Consider the following 25966-nt stretch of genomic DNA (forward strand, 5'->3'; position numbering starts at 1 on the left):
GATTCTGGACACTGTTCAGAAAAAGGTATTTCTTCCGGAGGAGAAAGCCAGGGAGTTATCCGATCTAGTCAGGAACCTCCTAAAACCAGGAAAAGTATCTGTGCATCAATGCACAAGAGTCCTGGGAAAAATGGTAGCTTCTTACGAAGCGATTCCATTCGGCAGATTCCATGCACGAACTTTTCAGTGGGATCTGCTGGACAAATGGTCCGGATCGCATCTGCAGATGCATCAGCGGATAAAATTGTCCACAAGGACAAGAGTGTCTCTGCTATGGTGGTTGCAGAGTGCTCATCTGTTAGAGGGCCGCAGATTCGGCATACAGAACTGGGTCCTAGTGACCACGGATGCCAGCCTGAGAGGCTGGGGAGCGGTCACACAGGGAAGAAACTTCCAGGGCGTGTGGTCAAGCCTGGAGACGTCTCTTCACATAAATATACTGGAGCTAAGAGCAATCTACAATGCTCTAAGCCTGGCAAAACCTCTGCTTCAGGGTCAGCCGGTGTTGATTCAGTCGGACAACATCACGGCAGTCGCCCACGTAAACAGACAGGGCGGCACAAGAAGCAGGAGGGCAATGGCAGAAGCTGCAAGGATTCTCCGCTGGGCAGAAAATCATGTGTTAGCACTGTCAGCTGTGTTCATCCCGGGAGTGGACAACTGGGAAGCAGACTTCCTCAGCAGACACGATCTGCACCCGGGAGAGTGGGGACTTCATCCAGAAGTCTTCCACATGATTGTGGTCCATTGGGAAAGACCAATGGTGGACATGATGGCGTCCCGCCTCAACAAAAAACTGGACAGGTATTGCGCCAGGTCAAGGGACCCTCAGGCAATAGCTGTAGACGCTCTGGTAACACCATGGGTGTACCAGTCAGTGTATGTGTTTCCTCCTCGGCCTCTCATACCAAAAGTACTGAGAATTATACGGCAAAGGGGAGTAAGAACGATACTCGTGGCTCCGGATTGGCCAAGAAGAACTTGGTACCCGGAACTTCAGGAGATGCTCACGGAAGATCCGTGGCCTCTACCTCTAAGACGGGACCTGCTTCAGCAGGGACCGTGTCTATTCCAAGACTTACCGCTGCTGCGTTTGACGGCATGGCGGTTGAACGCCGAATCCTAAAGGAAAAAAGGCATTCCGGAAGAGGTCATCCCTACCCTGGTAAAAGCCAGGAAGGAGGTGACTGCACAACATTATCACCGCATTTGGAGAAAATATGTTGCGTGGTGTGAGGCCAGGAAGGCCCCGACGGAGGAATTTCAACTGGGTCGATTCCTACATTTCCTGCAAACAGGATTGTCTATGGGCCTCAAATTAGGGTCCATTAAGGTTCAAATTTCGGCCCTGTCGATTTTCTTCCAGAAAGAATTGGCTTCAGTTCCTGAAGTCCAGACTTTTGTAAAAGGAGTACTACATATACAGCCCCCGGTTGTGCCCCCAGTGGCACCGTGGGATCTTAATGTAGTTTTGGATTTTCTCAAATCCCATTGGTTTGAGCCACTCAAATCGGTGGATTTGAAATATCTTACATGGAAAGTAACCATGCTACTGGCCCTGGCTTCAGCCAGGAGAGTGTCAGAATTGGCGGCTTTATCGTATAAAAGCCCATATCTGATTTTCCATTCGGACAGGGCAGAACTGCGGACGCGTCCTCACTTTCTGCCTAAGGTGGTTTCAGCGTTTCACCTGAACCAGCCTATTGTGGTGCCTGCGGCTACTAGCGATTTGGAGGATTCCAAGTTGCTGGACGTTGTCAGAGCATTGAAAAAATATATTTCAAGGACGGCTGGAGTCAGAAAATCTGACTCGCTGTTTATACTGTTTGCACCCAACAAGCTGGGTGCTCCTGCTTCTAAGCAGACGATTGCTCGTTGGATTTGTAGCACAATTCAACTTGCACATTCTGTGGCAGGCCTGCCACAGCCTAAATCTGTCAAGGCCCATTCCACAAGGAAGGTGGGCTCATCTTGGGCGGCTGCCGAGGGGTCTCGGCATTACAACTCTGCCGAGCAGCTACGTGGTCAGGGGAGAACACGTTTGTAAAATTCTACAAATTTGATACCCTGGCTAAGGAGGACCTGGAGTTCTCTCATTCGGTGCTGCAGAGTCATCCGCACTCTCCCGCCCGTTTGGGAGCTTTGGTATAATCCCCATGGTCCTGACGGAGTCCCAGCATCCACTAGGACGTCAGAGAAAATAAGATTTTACTTACCGATAAATCTATTTCTCGTAGTCCGTAGTGGATGCTGGGCGCCCATCCCAAGTGCGGATTGTCTGCAATACTTGTACATAGTTGTTGTTACAAAAAAATCGGGTTGTTATTGTTGTGAGCCGTCTATTCAGAGGCTCCTACGTTTGTCATACTGTTAACTGGGTTCAGATCACAAGTTGTACGGTGTGATTGGTGTGGCTGGTATGAGTCTTACCCGGGATTCAAAATCCTTCCTTATTGTGTACGCTCGTCCGGGCACAGTATCCTAACTGAGGCTTGGAGGAGGGTCATAGGGGGAGGAGCCAGTACACACCACCTAGTTGTCAAACTTTTAAATTTTGTGCCCTGTCTCCTGCGGAGCCGCTATTCCCCATGGTCCTGACGGAGTCCCAGCATCCACTACGGACTACGAGAAATAGATTTATCGGTAAGTAAAATCTTATTTTCTCCCTTCTTTTTTCCTCCTTCTTTTCACCTTTCCCCCCCCCCCTTTTCCCTCGTCCCTCTTCTTTCCCTCATCCTTTTCCCTCCCTCCTCTCTTCCCTTCCTTTTCCCATCCCTAGGTTTTTTCAGCACTGCGCAACCATCTATTCACTGTCTGATCCCACTACCACAGCTTTTATCCACTCAAACAATTATCCACTCACAATATTCAGTCAATATGACCTCAATTTTTTCACCATTCACTTGCATACATACCAAGATATCAGTTATAAATCAGTCAAGAGTCCTTATTCATCACACACTAAACTCAACACATCTTTTCCATCCTTCAACTCTCACAATCCCAATTTCTCTTTTCTCTCTTTTTTCCTCCTTTTTCACCATCTGTTCCTTTTTTCTTTTTTGTCTTACCCTATCCTATCATCTCTCACTAACCTCACACTTTTCCTTTCCTTCCTCTCTTTTTTCCTTCATCTTCTCTCCCAGATAGCTTCGCTTCCACATCCCAACCCCACACTGGCACACCCAGTCACTTCACCAAGGCACCCATTCCCCCATGACCATTTCTCCTTTTCCTTCCCTGCCACCCCACCCCAATCCCAAACACCAAACACCCCCCCCCCCCCCCTCCCTATTTTCTTTCCCCCTTCCTAACCTCGTCATTACCCCCATTTCTTACACAATTTTGCACTTCACCCACTGTCACACATCACTCTATCTCTAAGAGCATCACTCCAAATTAATCACTCCCCAACTTTTCTAAACCACAATTCCATTTATTTTCTATCAATTTATATATAATTATAAATATTTTTCAATTTCCCAAAGTTCTAGTTTATATTCATACATATTTATTTTTATTTTTATTTTCAATGAAATAAAATAAAGAGGAGTGTGAAATGAAACATTGCCATAAATATAAGAGGGGGTTATGTTGCTGATCAGTAGTGTCAGAAATGAGAGATAATATTAACAATTATTGTGTATCTGCAAAATGTTAGCGAAATGTGAAATATAAAATAGGAATACTTTTTTTGAAATATGAAAATGAAAATAAAAAAATGAAAATAAAAAAATATGAAAATAAATATAAATAAATGTAAATAAATGTAAGTATAAAAGAAAATCTAAAATGAATTGAAATAAGGATAAAAATCCTTATTTCAATTCATTTTAGATTTTCATTTATACTTACATTTATTTACATTTATTTATATTTATTTTCATATTTTTTTATTTTTTTATTTTCATTTTTTTATTTTCATTTTCATATTTCAAAAAAAGTATTCCTATTTTATATTTCACATTTCGCTAACATTTTGCAGATACACAATAATTGTTAATATTATCTCTCATTTCTGACACTACTGATCAGCAACATAACCCCCTCTTATATTTATGGCAATGTTTCATTTCACACTCCTCTTTATTTTATTTCATTTATTTTAATTGCCCATTACATCCTATATATTGGCCTGTCCGTAATATCGCTTTCTCTGCACATGGTGAATGAGTCTATCTCTCATTTTCCAATCTCCCTTCATTAATCTCATCAACGATCCCACTCAAGCTGAGCTACATTATGTTACAATCAACTCTCAAGTATTTCATTGGTCCATGCATTCAATATATACGGGAACCAGGCTGACAGACAACACGGGGCTTCCGTGAACAAGCCTAGTTCACAGGTGAAACGTACGTCGGAATTAGACGTCCATACAGTGACGTCACTGCGGCCTCGCCCTCTCCGGAACGGGCGGCCGCACGGTCTCAGACCACGGAGCACGGTCACGATCTTCTATCAAGTTACACTCACCGGCTGCCGGAATATCTACATTTCTGGAAGTGGTAACTTTGTCTACAGTGTCTGTTCTTTAGCAGCGCCTTAGATCTTCAATTTGGGTCTAACAACTCCAGTGCCTGCTCCATACGTGTACTTAGGAATGATCCTATTAACATTCAATTAAGGAATTGTATTGTAAGCACACAGAAATAAGACTTTCATTTTTTCATTTTTTTGCTGCTCTCATTATTAGTATTTTTTGGAATTACCAGCCTTATCACACAGGAATTATATTGCTAGCCAATATTGTTTCTATACAGGAACAAAGAACATTTATTTTGACTGCTCTCAAAAAAAATTTTTTGTAACACAATCCAGTCAATTGGTCATCCACAATAGAAAGGTTTAAATTGAAAGTGGCTAATACCAACATTGCTACTATTGTTTCCACATAGGAACAATAACTTTCATTTTTGCTGCACCTATTTAATCGTCTGTTACTTTAAATTCATTTCAACCATTTACAGCTTGCAGAACTTACATAGGAGGTGGGAATTTTAAGAACTGTGTCTGTATCAAAACAGCACATAGATCCTTCTATTTGGGTTTCGCTGCTCTGAATTAATTAATTTTTGCAACATAATCTAAGTCTATTGCTTATCTACAGTGGACATACTCGAAGTGGCAACCTCTAACATTGTATCTATATTTAAACAGCATATCAGACCCCCCTATTGGGTCTGACAATCCAAGTGCCTGCTTCATATTTATTTTTTAGGTTTTGAATTTACTCATTTATAGTTAACAACAAATTTTCTCTACATCAAAAAAATATACATATAATATTTTTTTCACTTGAGTTCATATAAAAACTCAATTTGCATTTACTTACTTCTTGAATTAAACGGCCCACGGCCATACTTCCCTGAATGCGCCCAAACTCGTCTGATCTTGGAAGCTAAGCAGGTATGGCCTGGTTAGTACATGGATGGGAGACCTCCAGGGAATACTAGGTGCTGTGGGCCAGTTTTTCAGGAGACTTTACAATTAATCAACTATTTGATTATATTCATATAACCCCTCAGTTGATCATATATGCATTTTTCAAATCAGCACAAAAATTATTCGTAATTCCTGATACAATTGGCCCACGGCCATACTATCCTGAATGCGCCCGATCACGTCCGATCTTGGAAGCTAAGCAGGTATGGCCTGGTCAGTACGTGGATGGGAGACCTCCAGGGAATACTAGGTGCTGTGGGCCTTTTCCTTCAGGAAATCCAATATCATTTTCCTCATAGCTTACCATACATTCCGATTGTTCTGTGACCTGTATATATTGTTTTTTCCAAACAATTATACTAAAATTATACTAATATTTTCACCTGTCACATCTAGAACCATATTTGGTACAATGGCAATCTAGATTTATATTATCATTTACCTTTGTTCACCCCAGTGAATTTTTATAAGTAAATCAATAAAAGTTAAGTTTTATTCTATCTTTTTGAGGTAGGACTCAAAGGGGTCCTTTCCTCAACCATATATTCTCTTCACATCTTTTTCATATTTAATTAATGAGTGCTTCCACACAAGGTTATTTTGTCTTTCTCTTGTCTTCTTCCTGTAGGTTAACTACAAAATCCATGGGAGCACCGCCAAAACTTAGTACTATTTATGATTTATAATAATAGTCAGTATTTTGGTACTATATATATAAATATATCTTCTTTCTTATTCTAAACACTTAATCATAGAGCTGGTGCAGATCCACAACTTTGTTTTTACAATAGACATTGTTTCCCAGGGGTACAAACTGGAATTCGAAGAGGTGCCTCCTCGCCGGTTTTTCAAATCGGCACTGCCGACTTCTTCCCCAGAGAGGGAGGTAGTTTTGGCAGCTATTCAAAAATTGTGTCTCCAACAAGTGGTGGTCAAGGTTCCCCTGCTGCAGCAGGGGATGTGTAAAAGTTAGGTTACCCAAAGGTACTCGGGCGCTCTGAGTATTGGGTGCTTCACCAAGCAGCAGCCTCAAGGTTAAAGGGGAGGTCACCCCCCACAAGGTAAACAAAGAAAGCCGGTTAGAGGCTGCGCTAAATTTGTACGATATAACAACAATAATAATTTGTCTGATAATTGCACAATTTAATGATAAAAAATAACACTAAAATAATAATGTGGTGAATACACCATAAAATGCATGCAACATAAATAAGGATTTAAAAAACATACAATTGAAGTTACCCAAATTGCCAGGAATTGAAAGGAGATTTGAAGATGGAAAGTCCGTTCCAAAATGATCCCCCAAGTAGATCAGAGTTTAGTGTTAACAGGTTTTAGGAGGTAAGCAGTGTACCATATAGTAACAAGTTACCGCTAGAGGGTATGGTGCTCCAAGATTTTGAATGATGAGCTCCTCATGCAGTGCGGTATATGGAAATCATCGGTTCAGCTTGCTATTGAAGTCCTCCAAGTGTAAATATTAGTCTGGATCTTGGTGGGGGTGGTTCGGTCTTCCAGCAATATTGTGCCTGGCTTGGGTCCCTGTGCATTGACGCGTTTCGCTGCAATCAGCTAGCAGCTTTTTCAAAGGTATCAATGGTTAGGATATGAGGGGTTTATATACCCCTTTCAATATGGTGGCTAATTAGCACCTGGTTGCAATGTTGCATGATAATAAAGCAATAAGCATATAAATACTATAATATATATAAGACAGACCTACTTCTCACATGATGTGGATTGTGTAACTATAACTCAGTTTTTATTATAACTTATTCGTTTATGGAATATATTTAATTTCAACAGCAAAGGTAAACAGGAAGTGTGAGTGTAATTACCAACCAATAATTGCATTTGTTGTGGCTGGTATCACTATAGAAACACAGTTTATATATTGTTATTGGTTGGGGACAGGAATAAGGGCAGCGCAGTGTCCACCCCCATGAACGGAGGTCCGATTACGTGATCACTAATGCGCCACGTGATCGGGGCTCCGGCCGTGCCCGCTGATACATAGGAAGTTGTCACGGAAGGCCGCCCTCCAACGCGGCTAGCTGTGTGCAGGGAGACAACCAAGGGCGGCACCAAACGTAGCACTTCTGCCCACACTGTGAGTGTAGAAGCATTCATGGGTGGCCTCAGATGTTGTATTTCCGCCCTCAATGTTCGGAGCGCCAGTCCCGTGAAATATTGAAATATAATAGATGAAATAAATGAAATCTAAATAAAGATAGAGACCATATGGCCTTGCTCAGCATATAGCTTAAAGGGCTAGCAGCGTAATATAACTATACTATAATAAATATCTCACTGAGGGGATATAAAAATCCCTATAGAGATTACAAAAAAAAAAAAAAAAAATCTTTACAACTAACATTAAAAAAAGTGTAGAATAAAATAGAAAGCTGCCTGAGGTAAACAAGCTCCATTATCATAATTACAAAGTCACAGTCTTTCTTGTTGATTTTAGTAATTAATCTAATCAGCTGGATAATGTTATAATATTAAAATATTAGAAGAAAGGTCCCTACAGGAAAGGAAATTATGTGGAGTACACTAAAACCAGAGTCTAAGGACAACCAGATTTCATTGGATGGATCCTAATGTCTAAAAGGACAGTTGTTGGACCCACAGGTATATCGCAGAGGAACATAAGGAGCCATATTAGATATATATTTTTTTATATTATGTTGTCATAATTATTTATCATTTTTGTTTCTCTATTAATTTAAAAAAAATCAGATTCTATCTATAGAGTGTTTTATTAAATTATGGTGTTAAGTTCTACAGCCTCGTTTAAACCTCCCGGGTAGATTGTGCCCATTCGAAACATCCAATATGCTTCTTGTTGGCACAGTCTTTTGTACCTATCACCCCCTCTATTGGTCAGTGGAATATGTTCCACCCCAATTAGTCTGAGGTTTTTTGGATTTCCATTGTGGGCCGTGTGAAAGTGCTGAGAAACACTGAGACTCGAGTCTCTTAATAATATTTCTACGGTGCTCAAGAAATCTAACTTTCAGTTTCCTAGTTGTACGTCCCACATTTTTGAGACCACATTCGCATACGAGGATATATACAACGTAGGTGGAATTACAATTAATAAAGTGTTTAATTTCATACAACTCATCATTATTTTCTGTTTTAATGTGTTTGGTTTTGTTGTCTATATAATTATAAGTGATGCATCTACTCGCACCACATTTGAAAAACCCTTTGGTTTCCGTTTGGAGCCATGAATTGGTTTGGGATACTGCTTTTAATTCTGGTTTCAAAAAACTAGGTGCAAGTGTATTCTTAAGGGATTTATTCTTTCGAAAAACAAAAACCGGATCAGCTGGTAACAGTAGTGCTAATAGATAATCCTGTTTCAATATATTATGATTTTTCTTTATAATTTGTTTGATTTGAGAGCAATGGTTATTGTATGTGGAGATAAAAGCTAGTTGTTTGTTTTCTCCTGACTCATTATTACTCTCTGTCTTATGGGACAATAGTATTTTCCTATCCATTCTTTCTCTGACGTCCTAGTGGATGCTGGGGACTCCGTCAGGACCATGGGGAATAGCGGCTCCGCAGGAGACAGGGCACAAAATTTAAAAGTTTGACCACTAGGTGGTGTGCACTGGCTCCTCCCCCTATGACCCTCCTCCAAGCCTCAGTTAGGTTTTTGTGCCCGTCCGAGAAGGGTGCAATCTAGGTGGCTCTCCTAAAGAGCTGCTTAGAGTAAAAGTTTTGATAGTTTTCTTATTTTCAGTGAGTCCTGCTGGCAACAGGCTCACTGCAACGAGGGACTTAGGGGAGAAGAAGTGAACTCACCTGCGTGCAGGATGGATTTGCTTCTTAGGCTACTGGACACTAGCTCCAGAGGGACGATCACAGGTACAGCCTGGATGGGTCATCGGAGCCACGCCGCCGACCCCCTTGCAGATGCCGAAGTAAGAAGAGGTCCAGAAACCGGCGGCTGAAGGCTTTTCAGTCTTCATGAGGTAGCGCACAGCACTGCAGCTGTGCGCCATTGCGCTCAGGCACACTTCACACCAGCGGTCACTGAGGGTGCAGGGCGCGCTGGGGGGGGGCGCCCTGGGCAGCAATGTTAATACCTTTCTGGCTAAAAAGAATACATCACATATAGTCCCTGAGGCTATATGGATGTATTTCACCCCTGCCAGGTCTCAGAAAAACCGGGAGAAGAGCCCGCCGGAATTGGGGGCGGGGCCTATCTCCTCAGCACACAGCGCCATTTTCCTACACAGCTCCGCTGCTAGGAAGGCTCCCAGGCTCTCCCCTGCACTGCACTACAGAAACAGGGTAAAAAACAGAGAGGGGGGGCATTTTTTGGCGATATTATATATATTTAAGCAGCTATAAGGAAACAACACTTATATAAGGTTGTTCCTATATAATTATAGCGCTTTGGTGTGTGCTGGCAAACTCTCCCTCTGTCTCCCCAAAGGGCTAGTGGGGTCCTGTCTTCTATCAGAGCATTCCCTGTGTGTCTGCTGTGTGTCGGTACGTGTGTGTCGACATGTATGAGGACGATGTTGGTGTGGAGGCGGAGCAATTGCCGGTAATGGTGATGTCACCCCCTAGGGAGTCGACACCGGAATGGATGGCTTTGTTTATGGAATTACGTGATAATGCCAGCACGCTGCAAAAGTCGGTTGATGAAATGAGACGGCCGGCAAACCAGTTAGTACCTGTACAGGCGTCTCAAACACCGTCAGGGGCTGTAAAACGCCCTTTGCCTCAGTCGGTCGACACAGACCCAGACACGGACACCGAATCTAGTGTCGACGGTGAAGAATCGAACGTATTTTCCAGTAGGGCCACACGTTATATGATCACGGCAATGAAGGAGGCTTTGCATATCTCTGATACTGCAAGTACCACAAAAAGGGGTATTATGTGGGGTGTAAAAAAAACTACCTGTAGTTTTTCCTGAATCAGAGGAATTGAATGACGTGTGTGATGAAGCGTGGGTTACCCCTGATAAAAAACTGCTAATTTCAAAGAAGTTATTGGCGTTATACCCTTTCCCGCCAGAGGTTAGGGCGCGCTGGGAAACACCCCCTGGGGTGGACAAGGCGCTCACACGTTTATCCAAACAAGTGGCGTTACCGTCTCCTGATACGGCCGCCCTCAAGGATCCAGCTGATAGGAGGCTGGAAAATACTCTAAAAAGTATATACACACATACTGGTGTTATACTGCGACCAGCAATCGCCTCAGCCTGGATGTGCAGTGCTGGGGTGGCTTGGTCGGATTCCCTGACTGAAAATATTGATACCCTGGAAAGGGACAGTATTTTATTGACTATAGAGCAATTAAAGGATGCATTCCTTTATATGCGAGATGCACAGAGGGATATCTGCACTCTGGCATCAAGAGTAAGTGCGATGTCCATATCTGCCAGAAGAAGTCTATGGACACGACAGTGGTCAGGCGATGCGGATTCCAAACGGCATATGGAAGTATTGCCGTATAAAGGGGAGGACTTATTTGGGGTCGGTCTATCGGATTTGGTAGCCACGGCAACAGCCGGGAAGTCCACCTTTTTACCTCAAGTCCCCTCCCAGCAGAAAAAGACGCAGTCTTTTCAGCCGCAGTCCTTTCGTTCCTATAAGAACAAGCGAGCAAAAGGACATTCATATTTGCCCCGAGGCAAAGGAAAGGGTAAGAGACTGCAGCAAGCAGCCCCTTCCCAGGAGCAGAAGTCCTCCACGGCTTCTGCAAAGGCCTCAGCATGACGCTGGGACCTTACAAGCGGACTCAGGGGCGGTGGGGGGTCGCCTCAAGAATTTCAGCGCACAGTGGGCTCACTCGCAGGTGGACCCCTGGATCCTGCAGGTAGTATCTCAGGGTTACAGGTTGGAATTCGAGAAGTCTCCCCCTCGCCGGTTCCTAAAGTCTGCTTTGCCAACGTCTCCCTCCGACAGGGCGACGGTATTGGAAGCCATTCACAAGCTGTATTCTCAGCAGGTGATAGTCAAAGTACCCCTTCTACAACAGGGAAAGGGGTATTACTCCACGCTATTTGTGGTACCGAAGCCGGACGGCTCGGTAAGACCTATTCTAAATCTGAAATCTCTGAACCTGTACATACAAAAATTCAAGTTCAAGATGGAGTCACTCAGAGCAGTGATAGCGAATCTGGAAGAAGGGGATTTTATGGTGTCCTTGGACATCAAGGATGCTTACCTTCATGTCCCAATTTGCCCTTCACACCAAGGGTACCTCAGGTTCGTGGTACAAAACTGTCATTATCAGTTTCAGACGCTGCCGTTTGGATTGTCCACGGCACCCCGGGTCTTTACCAAGGTAATGGCCGAAATGATGATACTTCTTCGAAGAAAAGGCGTATTAATTATCCCTTACTTGGACGATCTCCAGATAAGGGCAAGATCCAGAGAACAGCTGGAGGTCGGAGTAGCACTAACACAAGTAGTGCTCCAACAGCACGGGTGGATTCTGAATTTTCCAAAATCCCAACTGATCCCGACGACACGTCTGCTGTTCCTAGGGATGATTCTGGACACTGTTCAGAAAAAGGTATTTCTTCCGGAGGAGAAAGCCAGGGAGTTATCCGAACTCGTCAGGAACCTCCTAAAACGTGTCTGTGTCTGTGCATCAACGCACAAGAGTCCTGGGAAAAATGGTAGCTTCTTACGAAGCGATTCCATTCGGCAGATTCCATGCACGAATTTCTCAGTGGGATCTGCTGGACAAATGGTCCGGATCGCATCTGCAGATGCATCAGCGGATAAAATTGTCGACAAGGACAAGGGTGTCTCTGCTATGGTGGTTGCAGAGTGCTCATCTGTTAGAGGGCCGCAGATTCGGCATACAGAACTGGGTCCTAGTGACCACAGATGCCAGCCTGAGAGGCTGGGGAGCGGTCACACAGGGAAGAAACTTCCAGGGCGTGTGGTCAAGCCTGGAAACGTCTCTTCACATAAATATACTGGAACTAAGAGCAATCTACAATGCTCTAAGCCTGGCAAAACCTCTGCTTCAGGGTCAGCCGGTGTTGATCCAGTCGGACAACATCACGGCAGTCGCCCACGTAAACAGACAGGGCGGCATAAGAAGCAGGAGGGCAATGGCAGAAGCTGCAAGGATTCTTCGCTGGGCGGAAAATCATGTGATAGCACTGTCAGCAGTGTTCATCCCCGGAGTGGACAACTGGGAAGCAGACTTCCTCAGCAGACACGATCTTCACCCGGGAGAGTGGGGACTTCATCCAGAAGTCTTCCACATGATTGTGGTCCATTGGGAAAGAGCAATGGTGGACATGATGGCGTCCCGCCTCAACAAAAAACTGGACAGGTATTGCGCCAGGTCAAGAGACCCTCAGGCAATAGCTGTGGACGCTCTGGTAACACCATGGGTGTACCAGTCAGTGTATGTGTTCCCTCCTCTGCCTCTCATACCCAAGGTACTGAGAATTATACGGCAAAGGGGAGTAAGAACGATACTAGTGGCTCCGGACTGGCCAAGAAGGACTTGGTACCCGGAACTTCAGGAGATGCTCACGGAAGATCCGTGGCCTCTACCTCTAAGAAGGGATCTGCTTCAGCAGGGACCGTGTCTATTCCAAGACTTACCGCGGCTGCGTTTGACGGCATGGCGGTTGAACGCCGGATCCTAAGGGAAAAAGGCATTCCGGAAGAGGTCATCCCTACCCTGGTCAAAGCCAGGAAGGAGGTGACTGCACAACATTATCACCGCATTTGGAGAAAATATGTTGCGTGGTGTGAGGCCAGGAAGGCCCCGACGGAGGAATTTCAACTGGGTCGATTCCTACATTTCCTGCAAACAGGATTATCTATGGGCCTCAAATTAGGGTCCATTAAGGTTCAAATTTCGGCCCTGTCGATTTTCTTCCAGAAAGAATTGGCTTCAGTTCCTGAAGTCCAGACTTTTGTAAAAGGAGTACTGCATATACAGCCCCCGGTTGTGCCCCCAGTGGCACCGTGGGATCTCAATGTAGTTTTGGATTTTCTCAAATCCCATTGGTTTGAGCCACTCAAATCAGTGGATTTGAAATATCTTACATGGAAAGTAACCATGCTACTGGCCCTGGCTTCAGCCAGGAGAGTGTCAGAATTGGCGGCTTTATCGTATAAAAGCCCATGTTTGATTTTCCATTCGGACAGGGCAGAATTGAGGACGCGTCCTCATTTTCTGCCTAAGGTGGTATCAGCGTTTCACCTGAACCAGCCTATTGTGGTGCCTGCGGCTACTAGCGATTTGGAGGATTCCAAGTTACTGGACGTTGTCAGAGCATTGAAAATATATATTTCAAGGACGGCTGGAGTCAGAAAATCTGACTCGCTGTTTATACTGTATGCACCCAACAAGCTGGGTGCTCCTGCTTCTAAGCAGACGATTGCTCGTTGGATTTGTAGCACAATTCAACTGGCACATTCTGTGGCAGGCCTGCCACAGCCTAAATCTGTCAATGCCCACTCCACAAGGAAGGTGGGCTCATCTTGGGCGGCTGCCCGAGGGGTCTCGGCATTACAACTCTGCCGAGCAGCTACGTGGTCAGGGGAGAACACGTTTGTAAAATTCTACAAATTTGATACCCTGGCTAAGGAGGACCTGGAGTTCTCTCATTCGGTGCTGCAGAGTCATCCGCACTCTCCCGCCCGTTTGGGAGCTTTGGTATAATCCCCATGGTCCTGACGGAGTCCCCAGCATCCACTAGGACGTCAGAGAAAATAAGAATTTACTCACCGGTAATTCTATTTCTCGTAGTCCGTAGTGGATGCTGGGCGCCCATCCCAAGTGCGGATTGTCTGCAATACTTGTACATAGTTATTGTTACAAAAAAAATCGGGTTGTTTATTGTTGTGAGCCATCTTTTCAGAGGCTCCTACGTTTATCATACTGTTAACTGGGTTCAGATCACAAGTTATACGGTGTGATTGGTGTGGCTGGTATGAGTCTTACCCGGGATTCAAAATCCTTCCTTATTGTGTACGCTCGTCCGGGCACAGTATCCTAACTGAGGCTTGGAGGAGGGTCATAGGGGGAGGAGCCAGTGCACACCACCTAGTGGTCAAACTTTTAAATTTTGTGCCCTGTCTCCTGCGGAGCCGCTATTCCCCATGGTCCTGACGGAGTCCCCAGCATCCACTACGGACTACGAGAAATAGAATTACCGGTGAGTAAATTCTTATTTTTGGTGTCCTCAAATGCCTTTTTTAGAAGGGCTTCTGAATAGCCCCTCTGTTCGAAGGACTCAAGCTTCTTCAGTGCTTGTGTTTCAAAAGACTCCAAATCGGAACAATTCCGTCTCAGGCGTCTAAGCTGTCCTCGGGGAATGCTCCTCTTCCAGGGGGGGTAGTGTGCACTGGAGTAGTGTAAATATGCACTGGTATCAACTTCTTTAGCATAATTCATAGTATATATTTTACCATCTCTAGCTTGTAGAGATACATCCAGAAAGTTAATACAGTGTGAGTGATACTGGTGGGTTAAAACTAAATCATACGTGTTAAGATTAAGGGTATCAACAAACAATTGTGCAGAAAGTGCATCCCCATCCCAAATAATGAATAAATCGTCAATGTACCTGCAGGTCCGCGCCCCAGCCCCCCCCCCCAAATTAGATGGTCCTCCAACTCCCACATATAGAGGTTGGCGTAACTGGGCGCGAACCTGGTCCCCATGGCGGTACCCTTGACTTGTAAATAATAACAATCCAAAAACAAAAAATAATTGTGACGTAGAATATAAGAACTAGAATCTACAATAAATTTTCTGTGTGCCACACTCAGGTCCCCATCCTGATTCAATCGATTTGATATTGTTTGTATGCCCTTCTCATGGGGTATATTAGAATATAAACTTTGTACATCCAAGGTGAGGAATGCATAAGTATCATTTTATGGTGTATTCACCACATTATTTTAGTGTTATCATTTTTTATCATTAAATTGTGCAATTATCAGACAAATTATTATTGTTGTTATATCGTACAAATTTAGCGCAGCCTCTAACCTGCTTTCTTTGCAGCAGGGGATGGGCTATTACTCAACCCTGTTTGTGGTCCCGAAACCGGACGGTTCGGTCAGACCCATTCTAAATTTAAAATCCTTAAACCTATGCTTAAGGAGGTGCAAGTTCAAGATGGAGTCGCTCAGGGCGGTCATTGCAAATCTGTAAGAGGGAGATTATATGGTGTCTCTAGACATAAAGGATGCATACCTTCATGTCCCCATTTATCAACCTCATCAGGCGTTCCTGAGATTTGTGGTGGAGGATTGTCACTACCAATTTCAGACGTTGCCGTTTGGGTTGTCCACGGGCCCGAGAATTTTTACCAAATTAATGGCGGAGATGATGGTGCTCCTGCGCAAGCAGGGGGTCACAATTATCCCATACTTGGATGATCTCCTGATAAAAGCGAGATCGAGAGAACAGTTGCTGGTCAAAGTATCACTCTCCCTGAGGGTGTTACAACAACACGGTTGGATTCTAAACCTGCCAAAGTCACAGTTAGTTCCAACAACCAGATTGCCTTTCTTAGGCATGATTCTGGACACGGAACAAAAGAGGGTATTTCTCCCGACGGAAAAGGCCCAGGAACTGCGGGACTTGGTCAGGGACCTATTGAAGCCAGACAGGGTGTCGGTTCATCACTGCACGCGAGTGCTGGGGAAAATGGTGGCGTCTTACGAGGCCATTCCATTCGGCAGGTTCCATGCCAGAACCTTTCAGTGGGACCTTCTGGACAGGTGGTCCGGGTTACATCTACAGATTCATCAGATGATCCGCCTGTCCCCCAGGGCCATGGTATCTCTCCTGTGGTGGCTGCAGAGTGCTCACCTTCTAGAAAGTCGCAGGTTCGGAATCCAGGACTGGGTTCTGGTGACCACGGACGCGAGTCTCCGAGGATGGGGAGCAGTCACACAGGGAAGAAACTTTCAGGGTCTGTGGTCAAGCCAAGAGGCTTGTCTACACATCAACATTCTGGAATTAAGGGCCATATACAACGGCCTTCGTCAGGCGCAGACCTTACTTCAAGGTCTACCGGTTCTGATTCAGTCAGACAACATCACAGCAGTGGCTCATGTAAACCGCCAGGGCGACACAAGGAGCAGAGTGGCAATGGCAGAAGCCTCAAAGATTCTTCGATGGGCGGAGAGTCATGTAAGCGCTCTGACAGCAGTCTTCATTCCGGGTGTAGACAACTGGGAAGCAGACTTCCGCAGCAGACACGATCTGCATCCAGGAGAGTGGGGACTTCATCAGGAAGTCTTTGCAGAGATTACAAGTCAGTGGGGTCTGCCTCAAATAGACATGATGGCCTCACGCCTCAACAAGAAACTTCCGAGATATTGCGCCAGGTCAAGGGACCCTCAGGCGATTGTAGTGGACGCACTGGTGACACCGTGGGTGTTTCAGTCGGTCTATGTGTTCCCTCCTCTTCCTCTCATCTCAAAGATACTGAGAATCATAAGACGAAGAGGGGTTCAGGCGATTCTCATCGTTCCAGATTGGCCTCGAAGGGCCTGGTATCCGGATCTACAGGAAATGCTCTCAGAAGATCCGTGGCCTCTTCCTCTCAGGGAAGACCTGTTACAACAAGGGCCCTGTCTGTTCCAGGACTTACCGCGACTGCATTTGACGGCATGGCGGTTGAACGCAGGATCCTAGCGGAGAAGGGCATTCCGGAGGAGGTCATTCCTACCGTGATAAAGGCTAGGAAGGAGGTGACATCGAAACATTATCACCGTATCTGGAGGAAGTATGTGTCTTGGTGCGAAGCCAAAACTGCTCCTCCGGAAGAGTTCCATCTGGGCCGTTTTCTCCACTTCCTGCAAACAGGAGTGAATTTGGGCCTAAAGTTAGGCTCCATTAAGGTTCAGATTTCGGCCTTATCCATTTTCTTTCAAAAGGAATTGGCTTCTCTTCCAGAAGTCCAGACTTTCGTGAAAGGGGTGCTGCATATTCTGCCTCCTTTTGTGCCTCCAGTGACACCATGGGACCTTAACGTGGTATTATGGTTCCTTAAGTTTCACTGGTTTGAACCGCTTCAAACAGTTGAATTGAAGTATCTTACTTGGAAGGTGGTCATGTTATTGGCCTTGGCTTCGGCACGGCGAGTGTCAGAGTTGGCGGCTTTGTCTCACAAAAGCCCTTATCTGATTTTCCATGTGGATAGAGCTGAGTTGCGGACTCGGCCCCAATTTTTGCCTAAGGTGGTTTCTTCTTTTCATATGAACCAACCTATTGTGGTGCCTGTGGCTACGCGGGACGTTGAGGGTTCCGAGTCCCTAGATGTGGTCAGGGCATTGAAAATTTATGTAGCCAGAACGGCTCGGGTTAGGAAAACAGAGGCACTGTTTGTCCTGTATGCAGCCAACAAGGTTGGTGCTCCTGCGTCTAAACAGACTATTGCTCGCTGAATCTGTAACACGATTCAGCAGGCTCATTCTACCGTTACCGAATTCAGTTAAGGCCCATTCCACTAGGAAGGTGGGCTCTTCTTGGGCGGATGCCCGGGGCGTCTCGGCATTACAACTTTGCCGAGCCTCGACTTGGTCGGGTTCAAACACTTTTGCAAAATTCTACAAGTTTGATACCCTGGCCGATAAGGACCTAATGTTTGCTCATTCGGTGCTGCAGAGTCATCCGCACTCTCCTGCCCGTTTTGGAGCTTTGGTATAATCCCCATGGTCCTTACGGAGTCCCCAGCATCCTCTAGGACGTAAGAGAAAATAAGATTTTAAACCTACCAGTAAATCTATTTCTCCTAGTCCGTAGAGGATGCTGGGCGCCCGTCCCTGTGCGGACAGCATCCTGCAGGATTTGTATATAGTTGTTGCTTACGTAAGGGTTATGTTTCAGTTGGATCAGTTTTGGACTGATACTGGTTTTGCTTCATACTGTTGACTGGTTCGTATATCCCATGTTATACGGTGTGAATGGTGTGGCTGGTATGAATTTTGCCATTGGATTTACAAAATCCTTTCCTCGTACTGTCCGTCTCCTCTGAGGTCTGGAGGAGGGGCATAGAGGGAGGAGCCAGTGCACACCCATACCTAAAGTTATTTTCTCTAACGTCCTAAGTGGATGCTGGGGACTCCGTAAGGACCATGGGGAATAGCGGCTCCGCAGGAGACTGGGCACAAAAGTAAAGCTTTAGAACTACCTGGTGTGCACTGGCTCCTCCCCCTATGACCCTCCTCCAAGCCTCAGTTAAGATTTTGTGCCCGAACGAGAAGGGTGCACACTAGGTGGCTCTCCTGAGCTGCTTAGTGAAAAGTTTAGTTTTAGGTTTTTTATTTTCAGTGAGACCTGCTGGCAACAGGCTCACTGCATCGAGGGACTAAGGGGAGAAGAAGCGAACTCACCTGCGTGCAGAGTGGATTGGGCTTCTTAGGCTACTGGACATTAGCTCCAGAGGGACGATCACAGGCCCAGCCATGGATGGGTCCCAGAGCCGCGCCGCCGGCCCCCTTACAGAGCCAGAAGAGGTCCGGAAAACGGCGGCAGAAGACGTCCTGTCTTCAACAAGGTAGCGCACAGCACTGCAGCTGTGCGCCATTGCTCTCAGCACACTTCACACTCCGGTCACTGAGGGTGCAGGGCTCCCTGAGACGCAATAAAAACACCTTTGATGGCAAAAAATGCATCACATATAGCTCCTGGGCTATATGGATGCATTTAACCCCTGCCAAAATACACAGAAAAACGGGAGATAAGGCCGCCGATAAGGGGGCGGAGCCTATCTCCTCAGCACACTGGCGCCATTTTCCCTCACAGCTCCGTTGGAGGGAAGCTCCCTGGCTCTCTTCTGCAGTCACTACACTACAGAAAGGGTTAAAAAAGAGAGGGGGGGGCACTAATTACGCGCAGTATTAAATAAAACAGCAGCTATAAGGGGAAAAACACTTATATAAGGTTATCCCTGTATATATATAGCGCTCTGGTGTGTGCTGGCAAACTCTCCCTCTGTCTCCCCAAAGGGCTAGTGGGGTCCTGTCCTCTATCAGAGCATTCCCTGTGTGTGTGCTGTATGTCGGTACGTTTGTGTCGACATGTATGAGGAGAAAAATGATGTGGAGACAGAGCAGATTGCCTGTAATAGTGATGTCACCCCCTAGGGGGTCGACACCTGAGTGGATGAACTGTTGGAAGGAATTACGTGACAGTGTCAGCTCTGTATAAAAGACAGTGGTTGACATGAGACAGCCGGCTACTCAGCTTGTGCCTGTCCAGACGTCTCATAGGCCGTCAGGGGCTATAAAGCGCCCGTTACCTCAGATGGCAGATATAGACGCCGACACGGATACTGACTCCAGTGTCGACGGTGAAGAGACAAATGAGACTTCCAGTAGGGCCACACGTTACATGATTGAGGCAATGAAAAATGTTTTACACATTTCTGATAATACGAGTACCACCAAAAAGGGGTATTATGTTCGGTGAGGAAAAACTGCCTGTAGTTTTCCTGAATCTGAGAAATTAAATGAGGTGTGTGATGATGCGTGGGTTTCCCCCGATAACAACTGATAATTTCTAAAATGTTATTGGCATTATATCCTTTCCCGCCAGAGGTTAGGGTGCGTTGGGAAACACCCCCTAGGGTGGATAAAGCGCTCACACGCTTGTAAGGGCTCTACCCTCTCCTGAGATGGCCGCCCTTAAGGATCTTGCTGATAGAAAGCAGGAGGGTATCCTAAAATGTATTTACACACATACTGGTGTTATACTGCGACCAGCAATCGCCTCAGCCTGGATGTGCAGTGCTGGGTTGGCGTGGTCGGATTCCCTGACTGAAAATATTGATACCCTACATAGGGACAGTATATTTTTGCCTATACAGCATTTAAAAGATGCATTTCTATATATGCGTGATGCACAGCGGAATATTTGCCGACTGGCATCAAGTCTAAGTGCGTTGTCCATTTCTACCAGTAGAGGGTTATGGACACGACAGTGGTCAGGTGATGCGGATTTCAAACGGCATTTGGAAGTATTGCCTTATTAAGGGGAGGAGTTATTTGGGGTCGATCTTTCAGACCTGGTGGCCACGGCAACAGCTGGGAAATCCACGTTTGTACCCCAGGTCGCCTCTCAACATGAGAAGACGCCGTATTATCAGGCGCAGTCTTTTCGTGGACAAGCGGGCAAAAGGTTCCTCATTTCTGCCCCGTGACAGAGGGAGAGGAAAAAAGGCTGCAGAAATCAGCCAGTTCCCAGGAACAGAAACCCTCTCCCGCCTCTGCCAAGCCCTCAGTATGACGCTGGGGCTTTACAAGCAGAATCAGGCACGGTGGGGGGCCCGTCTCAATGAATTTCAGCGCGCAGTGGGCTCACTCGCAAGTAGACCCCTGGATCCTTCAGGTGATATCTCAGGGGTACAAATTGGAATTCGAGACGTCTCCCCCTCGCCGTTTCCTAAAGTCGGCTTTACCGATGTCTCCTTCTGACAGGGAGACAGTTTTGGAAGCCATTCACAAGCTGTATTCCCAGCAGGTGATAATCAAGGTACCCCTCCTGCAACAGGGAACGGGGTATTATTCCACACGGTTGTGGTACCGAAGCCGGACGGCTCGGTGAGACCGATTCTAAATCTAAAATCTTTGAACACTTACATACAGAGGTTCAAATTCAAGATTGAGTCACTCAGAGCAGTGATTGCGAACCTGGAAGAAGGGGACTACATGATGTCTCGGGACATCAAGGATGCTTACCTTCATGTCCAAATTTACCCTTCTCACCAAGGGTACTTCAGGTTTATGGTACAGAACTGTCACTATCAGTTCAGACGCTGCCGTATGGATGGTCCACGGCACCCCGGGTCTTTACCAAGGTAATGGCCGAAATGATATTCCTTCGAAGGAAGGGAATTTTAGTTATCCCTTACTTGGACGATTCCCTGATAAGGGTAAGATCCAGGGAACAGTTGGAGGTCGGTGTAGCACTATCTCAGGTAGTGTTGCGGCAGCACGATTGGATTCTCAATATTCCAAAATCGCAGCTGGTTCCGACGACTCGTCTTCTGTTCCTAGGGATGATCCTGGACACAGTCCAGAAAAAGGTGTTTCTCCCGGAGGAGAAAGCCAGGGAGTTATCCGAGCTAGTCAGGAACCTCCTAAAACCGAGCCAAGTCTCAGTGCATCAATGCACAAGGGTTCTGGGTAAAATGGTGGCTTCCTACGAAGCAATCCCATTCGGCAGATTCCACGCAAGAACTTTCCAGTGGGACCTGCTGGAAAAATGGTCCGGGTCGCATCTTCAGATGCATCAGCGGATAACCCTGTCACCAAGAACAAGGGTGTCTCTCCTGTGGTGGTTGCAGAGTGCTCATCTTCTAGAGGGCCGCAGATTCGGCATTCAGGACTGGGTCCTGGTGACCACGGATGCCAGCCTGCAAGGCTGGGGAGCAGTCACACAGGGAAGGAATTTCCAGGGCTTATGGTCAAGCCTGGAGACATCACTTCACATAAATATCCTGAAGCTAAGGGCCATTTACAATGCTCTAAGCTTAGCAAGACCTCTGCTTCAAGGTCAGCCGGTGTTGATCCAGTCGGACAACATCACGGCAGTCACCCACGTAAACAGACAGGGTGGCACAAGAAGCAGGAGGGCAATGGCAGAAGCTGCAAGGATTCTTCGCTGGGCGGAAAATCATGTGATAGCACTGTCAGCAATTCCGGGAGTGGACAACTGGGAAGCAGACTTCCTCAGCAGACACTACCTCCACCCGGGAGAGTGGGGACTTCACCCAGAAGTCTTCCACATGATTATAAACCGTTGGGAAAAACTCGACAGGTATTGCGCCAGGTCAAGGGACCCTCAGGCAATAGCTGTAGACGCTCTGGTAACACCGTGGGTGTACCAGTCAGTGTATGTGTTCCCTCATCTGCCTCTCATACCCAAGGTACTGAGATTGATAAGATGGAGAGGAGTAAGCACTATATTCGTGGCTCCGGATTGGCCAAGAAGGACTTGGTAACCGGAACTTCAAGAGATGCTCACGGAGGATCCGTGGCCTCTACCTCTAAGAAGGGACCTGCTCCAGCAAGGACCCTGTCTGTTCCAAGACTTACCGCGACTGCGTTTGACGGCATGGCGGTTGAACGCCGGATCCTGAAGGAAAAAAGGCATTCCGGATGAAGTCATCCCTATCCTGATCAAAGCCAGGAAGGATGTAACCGCAAAACATTATCACCGCATTTGGCGAAAATATGTTGCGTGGTGCGAGGCCAGTAAGGCCCGACGGAGGAAATTCAACTGGGTCGATTCCTACATTTCCTGCAAACAGGAGTGTCTAGGTGCCTGAAATTGGGGTCCATTAAGGTTCAAATTTCGGCCCTGTCAATTTTCTTCCAAAAAGAACTAGCTTCAGTCCCTGAAGTTCAGACGTTGTAAAAGGGGTACTGCATATACAGCCTCCTTTTGTGCCTCCAGTGGCACCTTGGGATCTCAATGTACGTTTTGGGTTCCAAAAAGTCACATTGGTTTGAACCACTTAAATCTGTGGAGTTAAAATATCTCACATGGAAAGTGGTCATGCTGTTTGCCCTGGCCTGGGCCAGGCGCTTGTCAGAATTGGCGGCTTTATCCTGTAAAAGCCCTTATCTGATTTTCCATTCGGACAGGGCGGAATTGAGGACTCGTCCTCAGTTTCTCCCTAAGGTGTTTTCAGCGTTTCACCTGAACCAACCTATTGTGGTGCCTGCGGCTACTAGGGACTTGGAGGACTCCAAGTTGCTAGACGTTGTCAGGGCCCTGAAAATATATATTTCCAGGACGGCTGGAGTCAGAAAATCTGACTCGCTGTTTATCCTGTATGCACCCAACAAGCTGGGTGCTCCTGCTTCTAAGCAGACTATTGCTCGTTGGATTTGTAGTACAATTCAGCTTGCACATTCTGTGGCAGGCCTGCCACAGCCAAAAATCTGTAAATGCCCACTCCACAAGGAAGATGGGCTCATCTTGGGCGGCTGCCCGAGGGGTCTCGGCTTTACAACTTTGCCGAGCAGCTACTTGGTCAGGAGCAAATACGTTTGTAAAATTCTACAAAATTGATACCCTGGCTGAGGAGGACCTGGAGTTCTCTCATTTGGTGCTGCAGAGTCATCCGCACTCTCCCGCCCGTTTGGGAGCTTTGGTATAATCCCCATGGTCCTTACGGAGTCCCCAGCATCCACTTAGGACGTTAGAGATAATAAGAATTTACTTACCGATAATTCTATTTCTCGTAGTCCGTAGTGGATGCTGGGCGCCCATCCCAAGTGCGGATTGTCTGCAATACTGGTACATAGTTATTGTTACCAAAAAATCGGGTTATTGCTGTAGTGAGCCATCTTTTCTAGAGGCTCCTCTGTTATCATGCTGTTAACTGGGTTTAGATTACGAGTTGTACGTTGTGATTGGTGTGGCTGGTATGAGTCTTACCCGGGATTCAAAATCCTTCCTTATTGTGTACGCTCGTCCGGGCACAGTATCCTAACTGAGGCTTGGAGGAGGGTCATAGGGGGAGGAGCCAGTGCACACCAGGTAGTTCTAAAGCTTTACTTTTGTGCCCAGTCTCCTGCGGAGCCGCTATTCCCCATGGTCCTTACGGAGTCCCCAGCATCCACTACGGACTACGAGAAATAGAATTATCGGTAAGTAAATTCTTATTTTTAGTGCCCATGTCTCCTGTGGAGCCCGTCTATTCCCCATGGTCCTTACGGAGTCCCCAGCATCCTCTATGGACTACGAGAAAAAGATTTAGGTTTAAAATCTTATTTTTACACACCCAATGTCCACAGTATGAGTAATGCCCCTCCCCCCCAGAAGCTATACGGATTTTTATGTTTAAATTTAGATGAAAAGCACAATGTAGCAGGATATGTTGAACAACCTTTGCTCACCTCCTCTTTGTCTTCCATTTGTCCTTTCTGCTTTTTTGCTTCCTTTGTCTGTCACTCTCTCGTCTATATCTTCATCCTAGGCAACCCTTACTCCCTATATACTGTACTCTCCTTTGTGTCTGATCAGCTGAATCTTGATCTCCAAGCGCCGTCCCATCCGCTGACATCACCAACCGGCAATATGCCGGGTTGCAGTCAGCGGCGGCGGGGCGCCTGAGGCGGGTCGCATGCTGGGAGCTCCCATGTCAGGCTCCAGGGTGCGACCCGCCTCAGGCGGTCTGAATGGGGTGTTACTTTCCCATCTCACCCCATGTTTCTCTCATCACCCCTACCCCAATCTCACCCCCTTCTCCTCTCATCACCCCTACCCCAATCTCACCCCCTTCTCCTCTCACTACCCCCCTATCTCTCACTACCCCCAATCTCGCCCCCTACTTCTTTCATCATTCCCCCACCTATCTCAGCCCCTGCTCCTCTCATCATCCCCCTACCGTCTCAACCCCTGCTCCTCTCATCATCCCCCTGCCGTCTCAACCCCTGCTCCTCTCATCATCCCCCTGCCGTCTCACCCCCTTCTTCTCTCATCATCCCCCTGCCGTCTCACCCCCTTCTTCTCTCATCATCCCCCTGCCGTCTCAACCCCTGCTCCTCTCATCATCCCCCTGCCGTCTCAACCCCTGCTCCTCTCATCATCCCCCTGCCGTCTCAACCCCTGCTCCTCTCATCATCCCCCTGCCGTCTCACCCCCTTCTTCTCTCATCATCCCCCTGCCGTCTCACCCCCTGCTTCTCTCATCATCCCCCTGCCGTCTCACCCCCTGCTTCTCTCATCATCCCCCTGCCGTCTCACCCCCTGCCGTCTCACGCCCTGCTTCCCTCATCATTCCTCTGCCATCTCACTCCCCTGCTTCCCTCATCAGTCCCCTGCCGTCTCACCCCCTGCTTCCCTCATCATTCCTCTGCCGTCTCGCTCCCCTGCTTCCCTCATCATTCCTCTGCCGTCTCGCTCCCCTGCTTCCCTCATCATTCCTCTGCCGTCTCGCTCCCCTGCTTCCCTCATCATTCCTCTGCCGTCTCACTCCCCTGCTTCCCTCATCATTCCCCTGCCGTCTCACCCCCTGCTTCTCTCATCATCCCCCTGCCATCTCACTCCCCTGCTTCTCTCATCATTCCTCTGCCGTCTCACCCCCTGCTTCCCTCATCATTCCTCTGCCGTCTCACTCCCCTGCTTCCCTCATCATTCCCCTGCCGTCTCACCCCCTGCTTCTCTCATCATCCCCCTGCCATCTCACTCCCCTGCTTCTCTCATCATTCCTCTGCCGTCTCACCCCCTGCTTCCCTCATCATTCACCTGCTCACTCCCCTGCTTCGCTCATCATCCCCCTGCCATCTCACTCCCCAGCTTCCCTCATCATTCCCCTGCCGTCTCACCCCCTGCTTCTCTCATCATTGTCCCCCACTATCTCACCCCCTGCATCTCTCGTCATCCCCTGCCATCTCACTGCCCTGCCCATCTCGCCTCCCGCTTTTTCATCATCTCCCCAGCCCCGCCATCTCATCCCCTGCTGCTCTCCTCATTCCCCACATCCGCCTTCCGCGTCCTTCATCGTCGGACGCGGACCCTGGAGCATCAGG

At 47.0% G+C, this 25966-nt stretch overlaps 1 protein-coding gene and 2 pseudogenes across 9 annotated transcripts in view; all 3 read left to right on the forward strand.

Annotated features, from left to right (window-relative positions):
- Positions 1 to 25966, forward strand: part of ATP8A1 (ATPase phospholipid transporting 8A1) — a 613161-nt gene that overhangs the window by 180862 nt on the left and 406333 nt on the right. The window lies entirely within an intron of this gene.
- LOC134933079 (5S ribosomal RNA) lies at positions 5351 to 5468 on the forward strand (annotated as a pseudogene).
- On the forward strand, positions 5590 to 5707 carry LOC134954774 (5S ribosomal RNA; annotated as a pseudogene).

Source organism: Pseudophryne corroboree, chromosome 1 (assembly GCF_028390025.1).
Source record: "Pseudophryne corroboree isolate aPseCor3 chromosome 1, aPseCor3.hap2, whole genome shotgun sequence".
Taxonomy (NCBI): Eukaryota; Metazoa; Chordata; class Amphibia; order Anura; family Myobatrachidae; genus Pseudophryne; species Pseudophryne corroboree.